This window comes from Pristis pectinata, chromosome 20 (genome assembly GCF_009764475.1).
Source record: "Pristis pectinata isolate sPriPec2 chromosome 20, sPriPec2.1.pri, whole genome shotgun sequence".
NCBI lineage: Eukaryota > Metazoa > Chordata > Chondrichthyes > Rhinopristiformes > Pristidae > Pristis > Pristis pectinata.
In genome coordinates this window covers 5,259,809-5,281,204 of record NC_067424.1, presented here as the reverse complement: position 1 = coordinate 5,281,204, position 21,396 = coordinate 5,259,809, and the positions used below count along the sequence as shown (strand labels likewise).

At 43.7% G+C, this 21,396-nt stretch overlaps 1 protein-coding gene and 1 long non-coding RNA gene across 2 annotated transcripts in view; one reads left to right on the top strand and one right to left on the bottom strand.

The window, feature by feature from the left end:
- The window catches only part of LOC127580723 (G1/S-specific cyclin-D2-like), a 339,518-nt gene that overhangs the window by 144,672 nt on the left and 173,450 nt on the right, over positions 1-21,396 (bottom strand). The window lies entirely within an intron of this gene.
- On the top strand, positions 16,476-21,263 carry LOC127580725 (uncharacterized). The gene is made up of 5 exons (XR_007957873.1): positions 16,476-16,753; positions 16,896-17,024; positions 17,478-17,570; positions 18,453-18,621; positions 20,754-21,263. It is a non-coding gene; the product is annotated as an uncharacterized LOC127580725 (long non-coding RNA).

Sequence of the window (21,396 nt, the reverse complement as noted above, 5' to 3'; positions counted from 1 at the left end):
ATCTCACCCCAAGTTCCTGATTCACCATTCAATGAGATCATGCTGATTCGAGCCTATCTCTCCACCTGACTCTCCCCATAACCCCTGCTTTCTCTAAAATTCTATTGGTCTGTCCTGATGACAAAGATGCCACAGTAGGGAAGTAGTCAAAGGACAACATACATATGCACACCTCTTATTTTTGCAGTTTTAGCCATGGGACTACACTCCTTTCTTGCAAAATAACCAAACATGTTCTGAACTCTCACAACATTCAGCAGGTTGAGCAAGAAACAACCCCGGTGCAAGAAACCAGAAATATGTGAGGCCGTACCTGGAACGCTGAGGACAGTGTTGGCCTCAGTGTTTTAGGAGGGATATACTTCCATTGGGCATAGGTCAGAGAAGCAACAAACAATCTGCTGGCGGAACTCATAGGGTCGAGCAGCATCTGTGGGGGGAAAGGAATTGTCAACGTTTCGGGACGAAACCCTGCATCGGGAGTGGAGAGGGGAGATGGGCAGTATGAAGGGGGGAGGGGGAGTGGTGGGACAGGAGTCTGAGGTGATTGCTGGACTGAGGAGGGGTGAAGGATGAGGGGCAGGCTGCACCAGGTAGGGGAAGGGAGGGGGGTTAGAGTTGGGAGGCAGTGGCAGGTGGATGATAGGTGAAGGTAGACAAAGAGGAAAAGAAATTGAGAGCCAGAGGGAGCGAGGTGGGAGGAGAGAATTGTGGAGACAGCTGCTGGAGGGTGATAAATAGGAACACAAAGATTCCAGCATCTGCAGACCCTTGTGTCCACAGTTCGGAGAAGGTTCACCAGGTTGATTCCTGGGGGAAAAAGGGGGTTGTGTTGTCAGGAAAGCTTGAATGGATTGGACTGGTATTCACTGGAGATTAGAAGAATGAGCGGCGATCTTATTGAAACATGTAAGGTTTTGATGGGACCTTACAGGATAAATCCATGTCCGAAAGAAATCTAGAACTAGGGGGCATATTTTCAGAATTGGTGGTTGGTCGCTTAAGATGGTGAGGAGGGATTTCTTCGGGAATGTTTGGAATTCTCTGCTTCAGAAAGCTGTGGAGGCTGAGTCATTGATTATGTTCAAGGTTAAGGTGGACAGGTAGTTGGCCCACATGGGAATCAAGGCGTGTGGAGATTGGGTGGGAAAGGAGAAACGAGGCTGAGAAAAGATCAGCCACGATCTAAGTGAATGGCCTCCAATGGGTTGACTCACTCTCTTAGTTCCTATGCTCTTGTGTTCTCTGGCTGTAAACCAACCACTAGCTCACTTTGAGACACACAATTCTACTGCACCTGATGGAAAGTGATGCAGTCACAGGGAGAATATGCAAACTCCACTCAGATAACTCTCAAGGTTCTGGTTAGCAGGAGCTGCGAGGCAGCAGTGTTAACTGCGGCACCAATCTTAATTAAATGCATGGAAGAAGACCATGGATTTCTATGGCGACTCTTGAACTTCAACACATCCTGAAGCACTCTGCAACCAAATTAAATGCCACATTTCAGTGTTTGCACAGAGGAACCTCCTAAATCGGTGATGCAATAACAGTCAGTGATGTTACCTGAGGGATTAATATTGCCCAGGACACCAGGAGAACTCAACTGTTCCCCTTCAAAATAATTCACCATAATCTTTTACATCCAACTTAGAGAACCATCAGGCAAGAGGTACAGAAGCCTGAAGCCCTACACCACCAGGTTCAGGAACAGCTACTTCCCTTCAACTATTTAGTTCTTGAACCAAATGGCAAAACCCTAATCATTAGAGTTTAGCAACACTATGACCACTTTGATCACTTTGCACTAAAGAGGACTTTTCATTCTAATTGTGTTCTTTCTTGTAAAAATTGTGTATAATTTATGTTTAATTTATGTTTTTCTTGTGAATGCTGCTCATCTGATGCTATGTGCCTGTGATGCTGCTGCAAGTAAGTTTTTCGTTGCACCTGTGCACACAGGTACTTGTGCGGTTGACAAACTTGAATTCGACGTTGACAAAAACAGTGCAGAAGATGCAATTCCATTAACTTTCCCATGGAAATAATATTAGATAAGAAAACCAGATGGCAGTACTGACCTTAGGTTCAGCAGAAAGAAACTTGGATGTAACTGGATGAAAATTGCCAAATAAATAAAACCCTTTGCTTCAGCTGAAACTTCATACAATGTATAGAAAAATAGCATTTCTCGCTTTAATCCAACCAAATGATTTATTTTTTCGTCATATCTTGCTGTCCCCAGTAGCCTAAATTCATTGTTGGGAATGTTATCTGACAAAAGGTTAACAGAGGAACAGCACCTCATATTCGCTTGGGTAGTCTACAACACAATGTCACGAACACTGAATTCACCAATTTTGGTCTTGGTATTGGTTTATTATTGTCACTTGTATTGAGGTACAGTGAAAACCTTGTCTTGCATACTGTCCGTGCAGAGCAATTCATTACACAGTGTATCGAGGGAGTACAGGGTAAAAGGATAACAGAATACAGAGTAAAGTGTCACAGCTACAGGGAGGTGCATTGCAGGTAGACAATAAGGTGCAAGGTCTTAACAAGGTAGATTGTGAGGTTAAGAGTCCATCTCTCCAATTTCAGGTAAGCTACTCCCCCTCTGTCCCGTTTCTCTCTCCTCCTGATCTCACCAGTTCCTCCTACACCCCCCCCCATCACCCTGTTTCTTTCCCCTCGCCCACACTCCGTCTGCCCATCGCCCTCCCACTGGGTCCCCTCCTCCCACTGTTCCCACCTGTCCTCCCCACCTCCGTTATTCGGTTCCATGCTCCACCTTCCTCTCCTGTCAGATCCCACCGTCTGCAGCCCCACCTATCACCTCCCGGCCTTTGTCGCCATCTCCACCCTCCCCTCCTCAATCTGCCTATGCCCCCTCCTCACCTGGTTTTATACCGGCTATCTCCCCTCTCTCTTTCAGTCCAGAAGGAGGGTCTCAACCCCAAACCGCCTGTCTGTTTCCCTCCACAGATGCTGCCTCACCCGCTGAGTTCCTCCAGCATCTTGTGTGTTGCTCCAGATTCCGGTATCTGCAGTCTCTTGTGCTGAAATGTTCTTTTGACATTAGAACATAGAACATAGAACACTACAGCACAGTACAGGCCCTTCGGCCCACAATGTTGTGCTGACATTTTATCCTGCTCTAATATCAATCTAACCCTTCCCTCCCAAATGTTAACCTTTCTGTCCCATTTTTTCTACCATTCATGTGTCTATCTAAGAGTCTCTTAAACGTCCCTAATGTATCTGTCCCCACAACCTCTGCCGGCAGTGCGTTCCACGCACCCACCACTCTCTGTGTAAAAACCTTACCCCTGACATCCCTCGCATACACCTTAAACTTGTGTCCCCTTGTGTTAGCCATTGTTGCCCTGGGAAAAAGTTTCTGACTGTCCATTCGATCTATGCCTCTTATCATCTTGTGCACCTCTATCAAGTCACCTCTCATCCTCAAAGAGAAAAGCCCTAGCTCGCTCAACCTATCCTCATAAGACATGCTCTCCAATCCAGGCAGCATCCTGGTAAATCTCCTCTGCACCCTCTCTAAAGCTTCCACATCCTTCCTAAATGAGGCGAGCAGAACTGAACATAATATTCCAAGTGTAGAGTTCGATAGAGCTGCATTCTCCAGTTAATTGTCTTGGTGGAAGAGGTATCAACCCACTTAAACTATGCAGCATATCGTCTGCAACACTGGAAGTTGGCAGTCAATGTAATATTAGTATTATCAGGAGTCATTTCTAATAGCTTTTGGTTGTCTCAACACGATGACTCATATATTCTCAATTGGTAAGCTTCTTTAAAAAGAGATATTACTAATCTCATTTAAATTGACCAATTTTATTTTTTTCAGGGAACACTTGAGAGGGAGGAGAGTGAGCAAAGGGATTGCCTTTGTATTCTTGTGAATGAAATCAATTTTTGCGCATGGCCTCTTGTAAACTATGAATAGATTCAGCAGGCTAGCGGCATCTCAGTTTGATGTGCTGTAGCCTAGGAGAATTGGATTTGTGGTTGGTCTTCCTCCAGGTGCTGCATTATCATTCAGTGAAATTGTCAGCTCTCCTGGCAAGCTGGAGCTCCAGTTAAAGAGAACTGATAGAGGGAAGGAAAAATCTAATGTGTTTCTGGCTGTGTGCATGTATGTGTATAGTGGTGTGGATGTGATCCTCTGTGCATGTGCTTGTACATGTATGCTGTTGCGTTTGTGTTAGCTTGTGCAAGAGCGCATGTGGTTGTGCCAGTTCGTGAGTGTGTGCGTTTCTACGGGTGTGTGTGTATTTGTGTGCGTGTGTTTTTACGAGTGCTTGCATGTATGTGTATTCCTGCAAGTGTGCATCTCTGTGTGTGTCTGTGTGAGTGTGTTTGTACAAGGGTGTGTGTGTGTAAGTGTGTATATGTGTGCTTGCACGAATGTGTGTGTTTGTGCAAGTGTGTGTGTGTGTGTGTGTGTGCGCGCGCGCGCGCGTGTGTGTGTCTGTGAAACAATGCATTCAAAGCTGCCAAGGGGTGAGGGTGAAAGTGCAGTGAATTTGCCACAAGCTTCCAAACATCTGTTGGTACAGGCACAGCACTGAAGAATTAAAAATGCTGCAGCCAAATTCAGAAAGCAATGTAAGGATAAATTCAGCAAGTACGGGCCAGTCAGTTTAATCTTGGTAATCGGGAAATATTTATAAAGATAATCAGGGACAGAATTAGCAGTCAGTGGGAGAAGTATTGATTAATTAGAGAAAAATAAGATAGATTTATCAAAGGCAAATCATGCTTAATTAAACATAGTGTCTTTTGGTGAGCTGTTGGAGGGCTTGATGAGGGTAGTGTGGTTGATATGGGGTATTTGACATAAAAGGTATTTCATAAAATGCCTCAAGATTGAAATCTATGGCATGAAAGGAGATGCAAAAGCACTGATAGAAGATTGGCCAAGTGATGGAAAGCAGAGAGTAGTGATGAGAGATACAGGACACTACAGATGCTGGAAATCTGGAGCAACACACAAAACGTTGGAGGAACTCAATGGGCCAGGCAGCATCTGTGGAGGGAAGTGGACAGTTGACGTTTTGGGTCGGGACCCTTCATCAGGACTGGAAAGAAAGAGAGGAGATAGCCAGTATAAAGAGGTGGGGGGAAGGGGTGGAGAAAGAGCTGGCAGGTGATAGGTGGATCCAGGTGAGGGAGGGGGTGGGTGATAGGTGGGGGGGGGGGGATGGGGCGAGTGGGAATGATGTCAGAAGCTGGGAGGTGATAGCTGAAGGTGACGAAGGGCAGGAGAAGATGGAATTTGATAGGAGAGGAAAGTGGTGATGAGAAGCCCCTTTTCAGGCTGAAAAGAATGTGGGGTTAATGTAGGATTAGAGTAAATGGGTGGTTGATGGTCAGTGTGGATTTGATGGGCTGAAGGGTCTGTTTCTATAAACCTAAATACTGGATCCTGGGGGGAGACAGAAAGCTCAACATTTCAGGAACAGCTTCTTCCCCTCCGCCATCAGATTTCTGAATGGTCCATGAACCCCACCTCGTTATTCCTTTTTGTTTGCACTATTTATTTATTTTTGTAATTTATAGTAATTTTATGTCTTTGCACTGTACTGCTGCCGCAAAACAACAGCTTTCATGACATATAAGTCAGTGACAATAAACCTGATTCTGATTTAAGTCATGGTGAGACTTTACAGATCTGGACACCACACTTTAGGAAAGTGAAGGATTTAGTAGGTATGGAAGAGCAGAAGAGATTCACTTGAATGATTCCAGATATAAGGGACTTTAATTATGTGGACAGACTAGAGAAGCTGGAAAAATTTCCTTAATGAAACTGCATCCTGACTTGTATAAGTTATGTATAACTTACAGAGTCATGGAGTCATACAGCACAGAAACAGACCCTTCTGCCCAACTGCTCCATGGCAACCAAGCTTCCCATTTAAGCTAGTCCCATTGGCCTGCATTTGGCCCATGTTCCTCTAAACTTTTCCTATCCATGTACTTATCCAACTGTCTTTTAAATATTGTTACACTTTGTTGTCTTTCTTGTTACAGAGGAGGTTGTGACTGGCTCCAACACAGGCATTTAAGATCACTGCTTCCTTTAAGAACTAAGGGAAGATCTTTCAAAAGTTCAGGAAGGATCGGGCTATGAAGAAAGGGAGTAGATTTCTGATGTTATTGAAAAACCTAGCACTGTCAAAATTCATCTTCCTTGCTGCTGTATTATCTACAAACTTATCTTGGTCTATACTTGGACTATTGCTTGTAGTTCTGGTTGCCCCCATTACAGGAAGGGCGTGGAGGCTTTGGAGATGGTCCATAAGAGGTTCATCAGATGTTCCCTGGATTAGAGGGTATTAGCTATAGCGTTGGATAAACTTGGGTTGTTTTCTCGGGAACATCGGAGGGAGGGGAGACCCGATAGAAGTTTAAAAATTATGAGAGGCACAGATAGGGTAGACAGTTGGAATCTTTCTCCCAGGGTAAAGATGTCAACTATTGGAAGGCATAGCTTTAAGGCGACAGGGGAAAGTTTAAAGGAGGTGTGTGGGGCAAGGTTTTTACACAGAGCATGGTAGGTGCCTGGAATGGGCTGTCAGGATAGTGGTGGAGGCAGATACGATAGTGGTGTTTAAAAGGTTTTTAGACAGGCATCTGGACATGCAGGGAATGGAGGAATATGGATCCTATGCAGGCAGAAGGGATTAGTTTAATTTGGCATCATGGTTGGCACAGACATTGTGGGCCGAAGGGCCTGTTCCTGTGCTATACTCTTTTCTGTTCTATGTTCTAGACAGTGGAACAGGCAGTGAGACATTGTCGTATTGTACTGTATAATCTTTTCAACCACGCTGCTATGGGTGTGGTCACCAATGCTGACTTCTTGGTTGAAAAGCATGGAGATAAGCTAAAAAGTAGATTTTCCAACAAATTAATGGATTCATCAAAAGAATTAAGTGGCATTTTATTTCTCAGGGATGTTATCTTAAAGGTTATCCACAACAAACTTTCTTCAGTGTGGTAGGGATGGTCCAAACTACATTTCTGAATTACGTTTTGAAAATTGGAAATTTTAAGCATGGTTAAAGGTTGAGAAGCCTCAAAACTTTATCAGATAAACGGCATACAAAAGTGTTTGGAGATGATATTACATGTATGATGGTTAGCAGCATGCTCTTTTACCCGTTGCTAAATTGTGGGTGTACTGATTAAATAAAAGGACTTTAGTGTTGCTCAATGTACAAGAGCAAATTATTTTTAGATTAGGTCAGAGTAGCACTCAAATATTGGTAACACTTTAAACTGAAATAATTCCTTCCTTAACCAGAATTATTACTTTGTTTGAAATAATGGGTGCTTTGTGAAGTGCGGGTCTTACGAAGCCAGCTTTGTAAGTTTCTCTTAACAATTTATGAGGTAACCGGTTCCTTTCAGCTGGTGTACTTGACGTGTCAATCCTTAGCTGCTGAAAACACTAGGAAGACGTCTACAACAGTTGGCAAGTTGAAATGAGGGAGGAAGTTAAAAGCGGCAGCTGGCAGATATCCTTCCTGCCTCTGTTCTAACGCAGCCTGCAGGTTACAGCATCAGCTCACTCAAGAGGAAAGTGCATATTTAGTCAATTCCGCTTAAAGAAGCAGTATTCCTTTCTGGCATTGTGCACAGGGTGTATTTCAAAACTGGTCAAATCAAATTTACACAATCTCTTCTTCATTGTACACCATACAGAGGTCAGGATCGTTTCCTGAACTCTTTCAACACTGAACACTTCAGGGAAACCATTTTAGCCTCCAAGGTCTGGCACTGTTTTACTTTCAATAAATGCATTGCAAATTTAATTCATCTGCAACAACTGTGCACTCTTTTCACTTTTTTTTCCTCTCATTTCCTATTCCTGATGTGAGAAAGGGCAGTCCCTCACTTGCACAGAAAACCTATCAGGTGATGGCAGAGACTCCCTCTGGATTAGAAGGAATCAGAGCATGGACATTGGGTTCTCATGTTGACAGCTGGCACTAAGCATCAACCAACTGCGGCCTAACATTTTATAGCCTCTAAGGCAAGGAAGATTTGCATTTGTATAGATATAAGAATGTAACAAGAGCAGCAATTAGCTACATGAGCCTGCTCTGGCATTCAGTAAGACCACGGTTGATTGGTTCTTGGCCTTGGCACCGCTTTCCAGAGCCTTGACTCCCCCGGGAATGATTATTTCAACCTTAAACCCCACAGGTCTCTGCGGTGGAGAATTCCAAAGACTCTGAGAGAAGAACCAGCTCCTCACCTCCATCTTAAAAAGGCTACCCATTATTCTGGAGCTATGTCTCTTGGTTGTAGTTTTTCATATGAGGAGAAACAATCTCTACCCTGCCAACACCTCCAGAATCTTCTATCTTTCTAGTCACTTGCCAATCTTTGGAACTCCAGTGAATGTGGGGCTAATCTACTCTTTCCACATGAGACAACGCCTGCATTTTACGTTTAATTTCTCAGTTGAAAGACAGCTCTTCTTGCTCCCCCCAATTGGTATTTGAATTGGTTTATTATTGCCATTTGTACCGAGGTACAGTGAAAAACTTGCCATTCATACAGATCAATTCTGTTACAAGAGTTATGAAGGGTATCAAATTATAAGGGGCATAGATAGGGTGGACAAGCAATATCTTTTCCCCATTATTGAGCGATCCAACACCAGAGGGCATACATTTAAGGTGAGAGCGGGTAGGTTCAGAAAAGATGTAAGGGGTAAGTTTTTTACTCAGAGAGTGGTGGATGCCTGGAATGCGTTGCCTGATAGGGTGGTGGAGGCAAATTCACTGGGGGCTTTTAAGAGGGGCTTGGATGGGCACATGAATAAGAGGAAAATGGAGGGATATGAGCATTCTGTAGGTAGGAGGGAATAGCTATGTCGGCACAACATTGTGGGCCGAAGGACCTGTTCTGTGCTGTACTGTTCTATGTTCTAATTCATTACACAGTACATTGAGGTAGTACAAAGGAAAGCAATACAGAATGCAGAATAAAGTGTCACAGCTACAGAGAAAGTGCAGTACAGGTAGACAATAAGGTGCAAAGTCTTAATGAGGTAGATTGTGAGGTAAAGAGTCCATCATATCGTACTAGGGAACCATTCAATAGTATTGTAACAGCAGGATAGAAGCTGTCCTTGAGCCTGGTGATATGTGCTTTCAGGCTTTTGTATCTTCTGCCCGATGGGAGGTGGGGAGAAGTGAGACTGTTCAGGGTGGGTGGGGTCTTTGATTACCACACCAACGAGAATGGCAGTGTGAAGACAAGTCTTTGGACAATTTTTTAGGGTAGAGATGACATTTCTCACAAGGGGTGAGGTGTGATGCTCAGTACACCACAACTCTCCAGTCTTTCTGGTCTTTCTAAGTTCCTATTGCTGTAAAAGTCCATTCAGGAAATTTTTGACCTGTTTGAGGATAACATGCAAAGCTACCCTTCATAATTGTTTATAACTGCAAATCCCATTCATCCCCAGACATCTCACCTGGTGAAAAAGTCCTCTATGTCCCAAAAATGTTTCACTCTGTCCATCTCTACAGTGTGATTTGCCTCTTTATCATCTACTCAATGCACTAGTTACTAGCCTAAGTTACTCTGACAGCACCTTTCAAACCTGTGACCCCTACCACTAAAAGACACAAGTGCGGCAGGTGCAGGGGAACACCACCATGTGCAGGTTCCCCTTCCAAGTCACACACCGCCCTGATTTGGAAAGATCATTCCTTCATCATCACTGGGTCCAAATCCTGTAACTCCCAACTAAACCAATGTGGGAGCATCTCCACCAGAACTGCAGTAGCTCACCATCACCTTCATGAGGGGAATTAGGATGGACAACCCTTACCTGATGTCTGGACCCCAACAATGAATAAACCTGATACACGTCCGCTGATAGTCTAGACCACTGACTCTTATTGGCAGCTGTCCGGGGAATGATACCAGTTCGTTCTCTCCTCCATGTGCACAAGTGCCTCCCCCACCTTCCCCACACCTCCCCCTCCCCCTGCCCCATTGATGAATGGAACATTTCCTTCTGTGTGGAGCTCTTTCAAGGCATTGTGTACACCTCGTGTCCAGTTGGTGTTAAAAGTGATGTGAAGACCAGTGGAAAGTTGTACAGTGCTACAAGTTGCTCAGGGAGTTTATGACAAGGTATTGATGTGTGACAGCTGATTTTTCTGTGCACTGGGTCCATTGTGCTGGATTGGTCCATTTCATTTAAATTTCAAATAAGTGCACAGAGACAATATTCAGAGCTACATTACCACTTTGCTTCATGAATCTTGATTGTTTGAACCCCTTTTCATAGAGTCATAGAGTAGAACAGAACCATACAGCACGGAAACAGTACCTTCGGCCCAACTCATCCACACCAACTGTGCTGCCCAGTGAGCCAGTTCCATCTGCCTGCGTTTGGCCCATAGCCCTCTAAACCCCTCCTATACATGTACCTATCTGGATGGCTTTTAAACATTGCTAATGTGCATGCCTCAACCATTATTTCTGGCAGCTCGTTCCAAATACGCACCACCTTTTACGTGAAGAAGCTGCCCCTGATGTCCCTTTTAAATCTCTCACCTCTGATCTTAAACTGGCCCTCTTGTTTTTATCTCCCCCTCCTTGGGAAAAAGACTGTGTGCTTTCAGCCTGTCTGTGCCCCTCATGATCTTATATACCTCTATTAGGTCAGGTCAGGACTCTGAAAGTAATACGAAATAATTTGCAAAAAACCCAGCTAACCTGCATTGAATGGTTCTGAGGGTCAATGAAGATCTGAGTTTATCTTTCACAACAACTTTCCAATGGTGGCCTATCTGAAGATAATTGGCTTTGGCTGAACATTAGAGAATGGTCCAGTGTGGATTCATGCACCCATCCTTGAACCTCAGCTGTAGGAATAGAGCAAATGCTATCCTTTCTTATGAAAAACACTTTGATGCTGGAGGAACTCAGCAGGCCAGGCAGCATCCATGGAGAAAAGCAGGCGGTCAACGTTTCAGGTCAGGACCTTTCCTCAGGACTGAAGATAGGAAAAGGGGAAGCCCGATATATAGGAGGGAAAAGCAGGGCAGTGATAGGTGGACAATAGAGGGGAGGCAGGGTGGGCACAGGGTGGTGATAGGTAAATGTCTAAGGGAGGTGCAGGTAAATCTCTGTGATTTACAGAGATTTACCTGCACCTCTCTTAATATCATCTACTGCATTCGGTGCTCCAAGTGTGGCCTCCTCTACATTGGCGAGACCAAACGCAGACTAGGTGACCATTTCGTGGAAAACCTGTGCTCCGTCCGTAACTGCGATCCGCATCTCCCCGTTGCCGGTCACTTCAACTCCCCCTCCCACACTATCACAGACATATCAGCCCTCGGCCTCCTCCACTGCCAGAAGTCCAAGCGCAAGCTGAAGGAACAGCATTTTCTGCCTTAGAACCTTGCAGCCTAACGGCATGAACATTGAATTCTCCCACTTTAAGTAATCCCCCCCCCCCAACCGTGCCTCTTCTTTTCTTCCCTTTCTTAGCCTCTCTCTTCTCTACCCCCTTTTTTCTCTCCTTACCTTTGACCCATCCCCCGGTGGGTCTGCTCTCCCCTCCTCCCCCGCACCTGCCTATCACTATCTCTTACCTGCATCTACCTATCACCACCCTGTGCCCACCCCGCCTCCCCTCTTTTGTCCACCTATCACTGCTCTGCTTTTCCCTCCTATATATCGGGCTTCCCCTTTTCCTATCTTCAGTCCTGAGGGAGGGTCCTGACCCGAAACGTTGACCACCTGCTTTTCTCCACGGATGCTGCCTGGCCTGCTGAGTTCCTCCAGCATCACCGTGTTTTTCACCTGGATTCTAGCATCTGCAGTCCTTTGTTTCTCTGCCATCCTTTCTTATTCCAGGACTGCTATGGTGAAATGACTTGGGGTCAATAACCCACACAGTGATTGGTGTATTGTGCACCAGCAGACCCAATTGAAAAGCCGACAAGAGAAAATATGAATTAGATGAAAGACTCAGTCTCATTTTTCTGATGTAAGTAATGGGCTTCAATATTTCAACCTAACTTTTAACTTAGAATGCTCATTGATAAGGGTATGTGGCTCATTGGGATGTAAGACCATTGCTTAACACCAACTATCTGTTCCTGCCAGTGATTTACTTTCAGTCTTTATTTCAGACATCTGGGCACCTGTGGCAGATGATGCATTTGTTGGCCATCCCTAACTGCCCTTGAGAAGATGGTGGTGGAGTGCTACAGTTCTTCTCGTGAAGGAGCTGCTATAATTCTGAGGAATAGGGCGCATCAGGATTTAGACCAAGCGAGATTTCCAAGTCAATGGAGGGTGGTTGTAGATGGAGCGTATTCTGCCTGGAGGTCGGTGACCAGTGGTGTTCTGCAGGGATCTGTTCTGGGACCCCTGCTCTTTGTGATTTTTATAACTGACTTAGATGAGGATGTGGAAGGATGGGTTAGTAAGTTTGCTGATGATACAAAGGTTGGTGGTGTTGTGGATAGTGTAGAAGGTTGCTGTAGGTTACAACAGGACATTGATAGAATGCAGAGCCGGGCTGAGAAGTGGCAGATGGAGTTCAACCCGGATAAGTATGAAGTGATACACTTCGGGAGATCGAATTTGAAGGCAGAATACAGGGTTAATGGCAGGACTCTTAGCAGTGTGGAGTAACAGAAGGATCTTGAGGTCCATGTCCATAGATCCCTCAAGGTTGCCTTGCAGGTTAATAGGGTTGTTAAGAAGGTGTATGGTGTGTTGGCCTTCATCAGTTGGGATATTGAGTTCAAGAGCTGCAAGGTGATGTTGCAGCTCTGTAGAACTCTGGTTAGACCACACTTAGAGTATTGTGTTCAGTTCTGGTCGCCTCATTATAGGAAGGATGTGGAAGCTTTAGAGAGGGTACAGGGGAGATTTACCAGAATGCTGCCTGGATTGGAGAGCATGTCTTATGCGGATAGGTTGAGTGAGCTAGGGCTTTTCTCTTTGGAGAGAAGGAGGATGAGAGGTGACTTGATAGAGGTGTACAAGATGATAAGAGGCATGGATCGAGTGGACTATCAGAGACTTTTTCCCAGAGCGAAAACGGCTAACACGAGGGGGCATAATTTTAAGGTGATTGGAGGAAGGTATAAGGGGGATGTCAGGGGTAAGTTTTTTACACAGAGAGTGGTGGGTGCGTGGAACGCACTGCCGGCAGAGGTGTTCAGGCAGATACATTAGGGACATTTAAGAGACTCTTAGGTAGACACATGAATGATAGAGAAATGGAGGGCTATGTGGGAGGGAAGGGTTAGATAGATCTTAGAGTAGGATAAAATGTCAGCACAACATTGTGGGCCGAAGGGCCTGCACTGTGCTGTAATGTTCTATGTTCTAACATGTGTGACGTGGAGTGGAAGCTGCAAGTGGTGGTGTTCTTGTTCACTTGCTGCCCTTTTTTTTCCTGGTGGTGAAGGTTGTAGCATTGAAAGGTTCTGCCATTGGTGAATTAGATGAATTAGTTCGATTAAACTGAATTGAGACTTAAATTGGAAAGAGTGTAGCAAAGATTTACGAGGATGTTGCCAGGACCAGAGGGCCTGAGTTATAGGGAGAGGTTGGCCAGGCTAGGACTTTATTCCTTGGAGCGTAGGAGAATGAGGGGCGACCTTATAGAGGTGTTGAAAATTATGAGAGGCATAGATAAGGTGGACGGTAACAGTCTTTTCCCCAGGGTAGGGGAGTCCAAAACTAGAGGGCATAGGTTCAGGGTGAGAGGGGAAAGATTTAAAAGGGACTTGAGGGGCAACTTTTTCACACAGAGGGTGGTGAGTATATGGAACGAGCTGCCAGAGGAAGTGGTTGAGTCGGGTACAATAGTATCATTTAAGAAGCATTTGGATAGGTATACAGAAGGGTTAGGCATGGAGGGATATGGGTCAAACGCAGGAAATTGGGACTAGCTGGATGGGCACTGTGGTCGGCATGGACTGGTTGGGCCGAAGGGCCTGTATCCGTGCTGTATTGCTCTATGACTCTAGTGTTTCCCATCACTGATAACCCCCCACCCCCACCCCACAAGTGCAGCTAGGTGACCAAGATGAGCTAAACCAGGTTTTAAAATAAATCAAGCTGTTTTTATAATCTTTATATAACAACATATTTATTTTTCCCCTTTAATAAAACCAAGTGACCCAACCATATAGATCATGTACATGTACACAATGGAAATTAAAAGATTGCATTTATGTAAGTTCAACCTAAAGTTGTTTTTAGGGAAATCATTTAAAGGGATAGGAGTATATTTTCCCTTTAAAAATAATAATCTGCAAATAAAATGAGTTGCTTGATGCTTGCTGTGATAATCTTAATCCACTTTCCCATGGACATGAGTAAACAAAAAAAAATCCAAAGTTTGGCACAGTTTGCCATAAATTCTCCTTTGGAAATCTTTCACAGAGTGGCTGCATTGATAAAAAAGTGTGGAAAATGGAAATGTCACACTGTCACAATGTGGGGCATTACTTCTTGAGATTGCAGGCATGCTGTGGGAGCTGTGGGAGCTTGAAACCGCTTTGGCTGTGATTCACAGATGCTACCTGAGAACGTGCATGGCAGTCGGCTGGTGAAACACTCAGAGAGGGTCTACTCCTCATCACTGTCACCCTCAACTTCAGCACCAGGACACAATAGAGAGCCCGAGCTGTTCTTTGGCGTGGGCCCAATGAATTGATTCATTCATGTCTCAGAAATAAACTTCAATTTTAAAACACTGGAGTGATTACAGAAGGAATTGAAAATTTCCGGTCACACCCTACTGAAAGTGTTATTGTGTGATAAAATGAGGAAGGAACTTGAGTGAAAGTTTTTGTCTGTGTGTGTGTGTGTGTGTGTGGTATATGTCTGTGTGTGTGTGTGTGAGATATATGTATGTGTGTGTGATATATGTCTGTGTGTGTGTGATGTGTGTGTGTATGATCTGTGTCTGTGTGTGATATATGTCTGAGTGTGTATGGGTGATGTGTGTGATATATGTGTCTGTGTGTGTGATGTGTGTGTGATATCTGATGTGTGTGTCTGTGTATGTGTGAGGTGTGTGTGAGGTGTGTGTGTGTGAGGTGTGTGTGTGTGAGGTGTGTGTGTGTGAGGTGTGTGTGTGTGTGTGTGAGGTGTGTGTGTGTGTGTGTGTGTGTGTGTGTGTGTATGTATCTGTGTAAATAAAGACAAGCAGAGGAATTAAAAGGCAAAGTGAGACAAAGAGAGAAAAATGTCACAAAGCACCACATCAAATCTGACAGTCAGGGCTGAAGATCTTCAAATGGCTCCCATCCATGTTTGCTGGTCTGATGTTATGCCAACACCACTCAGTAACACAAAATCATGGCAGACTCCAACTGCAAATCAGTCATAACTTAAAATGGGAGGGCAACTTCTAAATCCACTTGTCCCAGTCCCGTTTAGTTCTGCTTCTGACAGGGGAGAGAAAGGAAGCCCATCCAGGCGGTACATCAGCACTGCGCATCAGTAAATGCCGTGCCAGATCGTGCTGCTCTCTGGCTGGCAGCTGTGTGGAGAACCACTGGCCAGATGCTATGCGTGGTGTCAGCGTGTCCCTGATTCCTGTGCCCGTGCTTTCCCAGCGCAGAATTCGGGAACGAGCTGGAGAGTTCGAATCCTGTGAATGTGACCTCTTGCCCCGTTGCTGGGTGCGTCGGACCACGAACTATCTGAGCTGAGGGACGAGAGGCACTTCACATCTGGCCCCAAGCTTCATGACTGACATATGTCAGTCAAACCCATTCATTTCAATGGGGTCACCAACCTTGACTGAAAAGGGTAAATGTGGGTAATTTGCTTATTCTTGTTTCTTTTTTATACCTTCCTCAACGTTTTAATTAATTTCTAGTCCATCCTTAAGTAAATTTATTTTTCCAAGCTTTTTGCAAGATACTTAAATACTTTTGAACTAGTTTTGATTATCTCATAAAGCCAATTCAAAGGCCCTTCATAATAATGTCATTAAGGCAGTCTGGGGCAGGGTCTGATGGTCCGTCTCCTGGGATTTAGCCTCTTGCAGGAGAGCTGTAGAAGCAAGGGTTGGACCTGGTAATAGTGAGAGAGGATGGGGCAGTGCGAGCCCAATCTGAGCTATTGTCCTGTTGGTTCCACACCCCTCAGTAGAGTTCCAGACCCTTTGACTCAGTAGCCTCATGTATAGTTCTCAGTAAATGCTACCAGCCACCTACCCCGCCACTCTTGCAGAGATGAACCAATACATAAGAAACTCAACAACATCTGCACTGCACTGCCACAGCAGTTTCCAAACTACTTCCTTCTTAAATCTATAATAGCTGATTTTGCAATCTGTGGCTGATGGAGCACATTGAAAATGCGAATCTCAACAGCAATCCTTTCGTTAATAGTTTGAACTGTGCAGCACTAGACCAGGTCTCAAACTAAGAACACAGATGGATACTGGAGGGTTGCAACTTGCAGCCAACTTCAAAAATAACATTGAAAAGAGTTACTTAGGCTCAGAATTACTGCTAAAACATTGACAATTCTGCTCAAAACTGTCAGCTTTCAGTGCTGTAACTTTGGTGATTTGGGATTCCCATTCAAGAAGTCCCAGACTTGTGTGTGGCTGATCCCCAAGGATTTCCTGAATGTTCTGACACTGGAATCCTTGTGGAGTCCAGTAATTCCCTGAATTACAAAATTTTGCTATATTGTGGTACGTACCTTTGATTTCCAAAGCTATTTTTTGCTCTGATGCAAGCTACATTCTATAGGTAAGACTTCACTATACCCAAAATGCCCACAACTTTGCCTGGCCTTTTCGATTGACAAAATTTCACTTAACAAACATTTTCCAGGAAGGTATCTCTTTCATAAGTAGAGGAATAACAGTGGTAGATCACAAACTACATTGGGAAATCGACCCACTTCAGATCTGGTGAAAGACCTTCACCTTGAATGGAGAAGAACAGATGTGAGGGAGCAGGGTAAGAATAAGATATTTCACTTCTTTGAATTAATTTAAATGTATTTAATTGTCTGGGTTTTAATTATATGTATAAAAATTTAAAAGCAAGTTAAATTTTGTATAAGCTTTGAATGTCAGAGATATTCAACCAAAATTCAAGCTCTTTAACAGCTTTGATGGTTGCTTCAGCACGGGTGTTGGGCTTAACTGGGTCTCAAAGCATTTCAACAGGACCTCCCATCAGTGAAGTCCTCCCCTCTTTGGGACCTTGCTGGAGAGCTCTGAGTGGCTGCTTTGTGGAAGTTGACAGGTCGGGTAGTTTCAGTCGAAGATAAAAGGGAGCAGTGAAGTTAAAATTTCAGACCGTTATTTTATCGCAACCTCTTTCATCCATCTTCTAAAATTAATTTAAGTTCTAGATGTCAGCACTTTATGATCTGTTTCAAAACTAAATCAGTTCTCTTGGGATCAGTTTACGCCTTTGATCAAGTTTATCTCTCTGACCCATGGGCCCAGAACATCTCCTCGTTCGTGATTCTACGTTTCTAACCTGTTGTTCATTAAGGTACGTCCACATTATTAAAATATTATTGAAAAGATAGCTTAAACCTGTTAGTGTTGGAAGCGCCCCACTAACAGGGCACTTCAAATGTTTGAGTACTACTCCACTGTAAATTCTCTTCAAGGTATGTTGGCATAGAAGTTCTCATCCTCTCTTTGCTGGGAGCTCTGAGTCCCTCTCTCACTGTTGTGTCTACTGCTCCATGACAACTTGTCACCAGGACTTGGTACTACATCCACGTGTTCCTCCACGGTCCTTGTGTGTCTCTGCCTATCACCCTCTGTCTCTAAACTCCTAGCTCCTCCATCTGCCCTGCATCCCCCACCTCACCTGGTTCCACCTATCACCAGCCAGCTCCTGTCTCACCACTTTATCCCCCACTACACTCTCAGTTCTGATGTCTCGACCATCGCTCTGCCTCCACAGATGCTGCCTGATCTGCTGAGTTCTTCTAGCAGATTATTTTTTGCTTTACACTTCCCTGTTCAATGTGCAGTCCCTTCCTTTTTCTAACCTTGATACCAAGGCAATTCCAGGTTCATCTCTCTAATCCATGCACAACCATGAATATCAATCGATGTTAATAATATGCAATGTTAAATACAGCTTCGTGTCTCAGCAAAGCCTTGTTTAGTTTCTAGTATTAGATCCACGATCGATCTCAGTTAAATATACAGCTCACATTTTATACAGATTGATGCAACATTTTAACCGCGGGTTATCTAAGGCATCGTTAGAGAATGAAATGAGAAAGGAGGTGAAAGTCAGGAGAGAAACCGAATCAAGAATAGGCCATCCAGCCCCTTCTGCCTTCTCTGTCACTTAATAAAATCATGACTTCATTTTCCTGGTAACCCTATATTCCTTGATTCTCTTAATATCTAGGTATCTTGAATATACTTAGTGATTGGACCTCTATGGGGTTGGAATGCCAACGATTTGTCATCCTGGGTGAAAAAATTTCTTCTGCTCTCTGTCCTGAATGGCAGACCTCTTATTTTGAGTCTATGATTGCTGGTTCTCGAAACCCAGCCAGGGGAAACAACCGAAACAGGTAAAAACTCCAGAAAAATCAAGAAATAAATAACTTGCTTTCATATGACATGTCATCAGGATGCCTAAAATGTTTTACAGTCAGTGGAATACTGCAGAGTGCAGTCACTGGTATAACATAGGGATTAGGGGGCCATTTTGTGTATGGCAAGCTCCCACAAGTGTGATGACGACCAGATTATCTGTTTTAGTGTTGTTGGGTGAGGGATGTCAGATATAACTCCTCTGCTCTTAGCCCATATTTTGCCAAGTTTTTATACACCTAAAAGAGTCTGTTTAAGATGTTATTCATGAGACAGCAGGTCTAAAAGCACTGTTATTAGAATCTTGAACAGACTCTTTTAGGTGTATAAAAACCTCATACACTAAAGAATGAACACTTGATCTCCCAGTCTACCTCGTTGTAGCCCTTACAGTTTATTTTCTACTTGCACTGCACTTTCTCTGTTCTGCATCCTTTAGTTATTTTTGTACTACCTCGATGGACTTATGTAAGGCATGATCTGTCTGGATGGCACGCAAAACAAAAGCTTTCCACTGCATCTTACTACTTGTGGCAATAATAAACCAATATCAATACCAGTAACAGTCAGTCTAGATTGTTTTCCAAGGTTGAAATTAGATCGGTATGATTAACATAAATTACATGAGCTAGTAATTAATGTAGGATCTGGAAAATGGCTTTCCAACTCAAATGTGATGGAATCCAACCACGTGTTGAATTACGTCAGGTAGGGTGTGTTCTGTATCAGGTTGGGTTGTGTTGATCTGTTTTAGTATGTTATCCAGGATAGGATGATCTGCTTTGTATTACTGTATGTGTCCTCTGTTCTTGATAAGTATCTGATGCCTTGTCCTCAGACAGATCAATAGCATATTCAAGATTGTTGGCAATGATTGGGTTGGGTTTGGAGAAAAAAAATGTCCTCATCCTCAGATCAAGTCAGTTTTGGATTGGATGTGTTTGAGTCAGGTTCATATTGACCATAGTTGGGTCAGGTTTGGATTGGCGACAGTTGTGTTGGGCTGGGTTTGGACTGGCCATAGTGGGGTTGGGCTAAGATTGACGGTGTTGGGTTGGTTTCAGATTGGTTGTGGTTGAGTCAGGTTCAGATTGGCTATAGTTGGGTTGGATTGGCCTTGGATTGGCTGCAGGTGGGTCTGGGTTCCGGTTGGCCAAGGTTTGGAGCAAGTAGATCTGAGCAGACCTTCAATAGTGTTAATATATTTTCACTGGTCCTGTGCACAGTTTAGGTACCATGTAGTTTTATTTAATAATACCTTAAGTACTCTAAACATCACAAAAAAGGATTATCTGGACATTATCACATTTCTTCTTGCGGTAACTTGCTCTATTTAATGTGGCTGCTGGATTTTCATCATTACAACAATGACTACACTTCAAAAAGTACTTCCCGAGCTGTAAGCAGCAAACAATCTGCTGGATCAACTCAGCGGGTTGAGCAGCACCTCTGAGGAGAAAGGAATTGTCGACGTTTCAGGTTGACACCCTGTATCAGGTCCTGCTCGACCCACTGAGTCCCTTCAGCAGATTCTTTGTTGCTCCAAATTCCAGCGTCTGCAGTCTCTTGTGTCTCCCTCAGCTGGGACATCCTGAAGTTGTGAGAAGAGACTCTTTGTTGTAAGTCATTTTTACAGTGATCCCTGGGATTTACTTCAGCATCTGAAATCCTTTGTCTCTCAAGTACAGTGCTCCAGGTTCTGAGAGGACTGAACTCCCACTAATCACTGCCTGCAATACTTGTACAGTGGATCCACAGACATGCTCAGTACAATTCTCTACCCAGGCTTATCCATCATTAATGTAACTTTTTGCAACAGGTATCCTCTTTACTCCTTCTTATTTTGTTTCTTTGAGTTTCCATTTTAGTTTTCCAGTCAGTGAGTCCTGACAAAATATCACTGATTGAAAGGTTAACTCCGCTTCTATTGTCCCAGATGTTGCCTGATCTGCTGAGTATTTCTAGAATTTTCCATTTCATTTCAGATTTTTGGCATTGGTAATATTTTACTTTTGGAAGTTTATGATCAGTTTTGGAATTTTCATAGTTTTCCAGTAAGATAAAGGCAAGGTTGTAGATATTCATGTGGTCATGTACTATTATGCTACAGGACTCGAAGCCAGGATCCATGTTCTGAGTTCAAATCCACCACATGAGGGGAATTGAGATTGAATTAAATAAATCAGAAAAGAACTGGAATCAGCAACGATGAAAGTAAGACTACTGGAACATCATCTTATATGATGAGATGGACTCTGACCTCACAATCTACCTTGTTGTGACCTTGCACCTTAATGTCTACCTGCACTGCACATCCTCTGTAGCTGTGACACTTTACTCTGCACTGTTATTGTTTTTACCTGTACTACCTCAATGCACTCTGTACTAACACAATGTAACTGCACTGTGTAATGAGTTGATCTGTATGATCGGTATGCAAGACAAGTTTTTCACTGTACCTCAGTACAAGTGACGATAATAAACCAATACCAATACATTGTAAAAATCCACCTGCTTAACTAATGTCCTTCAAGGAAGGAAATCTCTTGTCATTACCCATTCTGGACAGTTTGACTTCAGATTTTCAACAAAGTGTTTGTCTCTTTAAAAATAGTGTGGATGGTCAAAGTGAAAAATAAAAATTGGAAATAGTTCAAATATTCAATACGTGTTAGTACTAAACTATGTCCTGAAATGGCCCAGCATTCTATGCTGATTTGGAAACATATTTCTGTTCTTTCATCACCATTGGG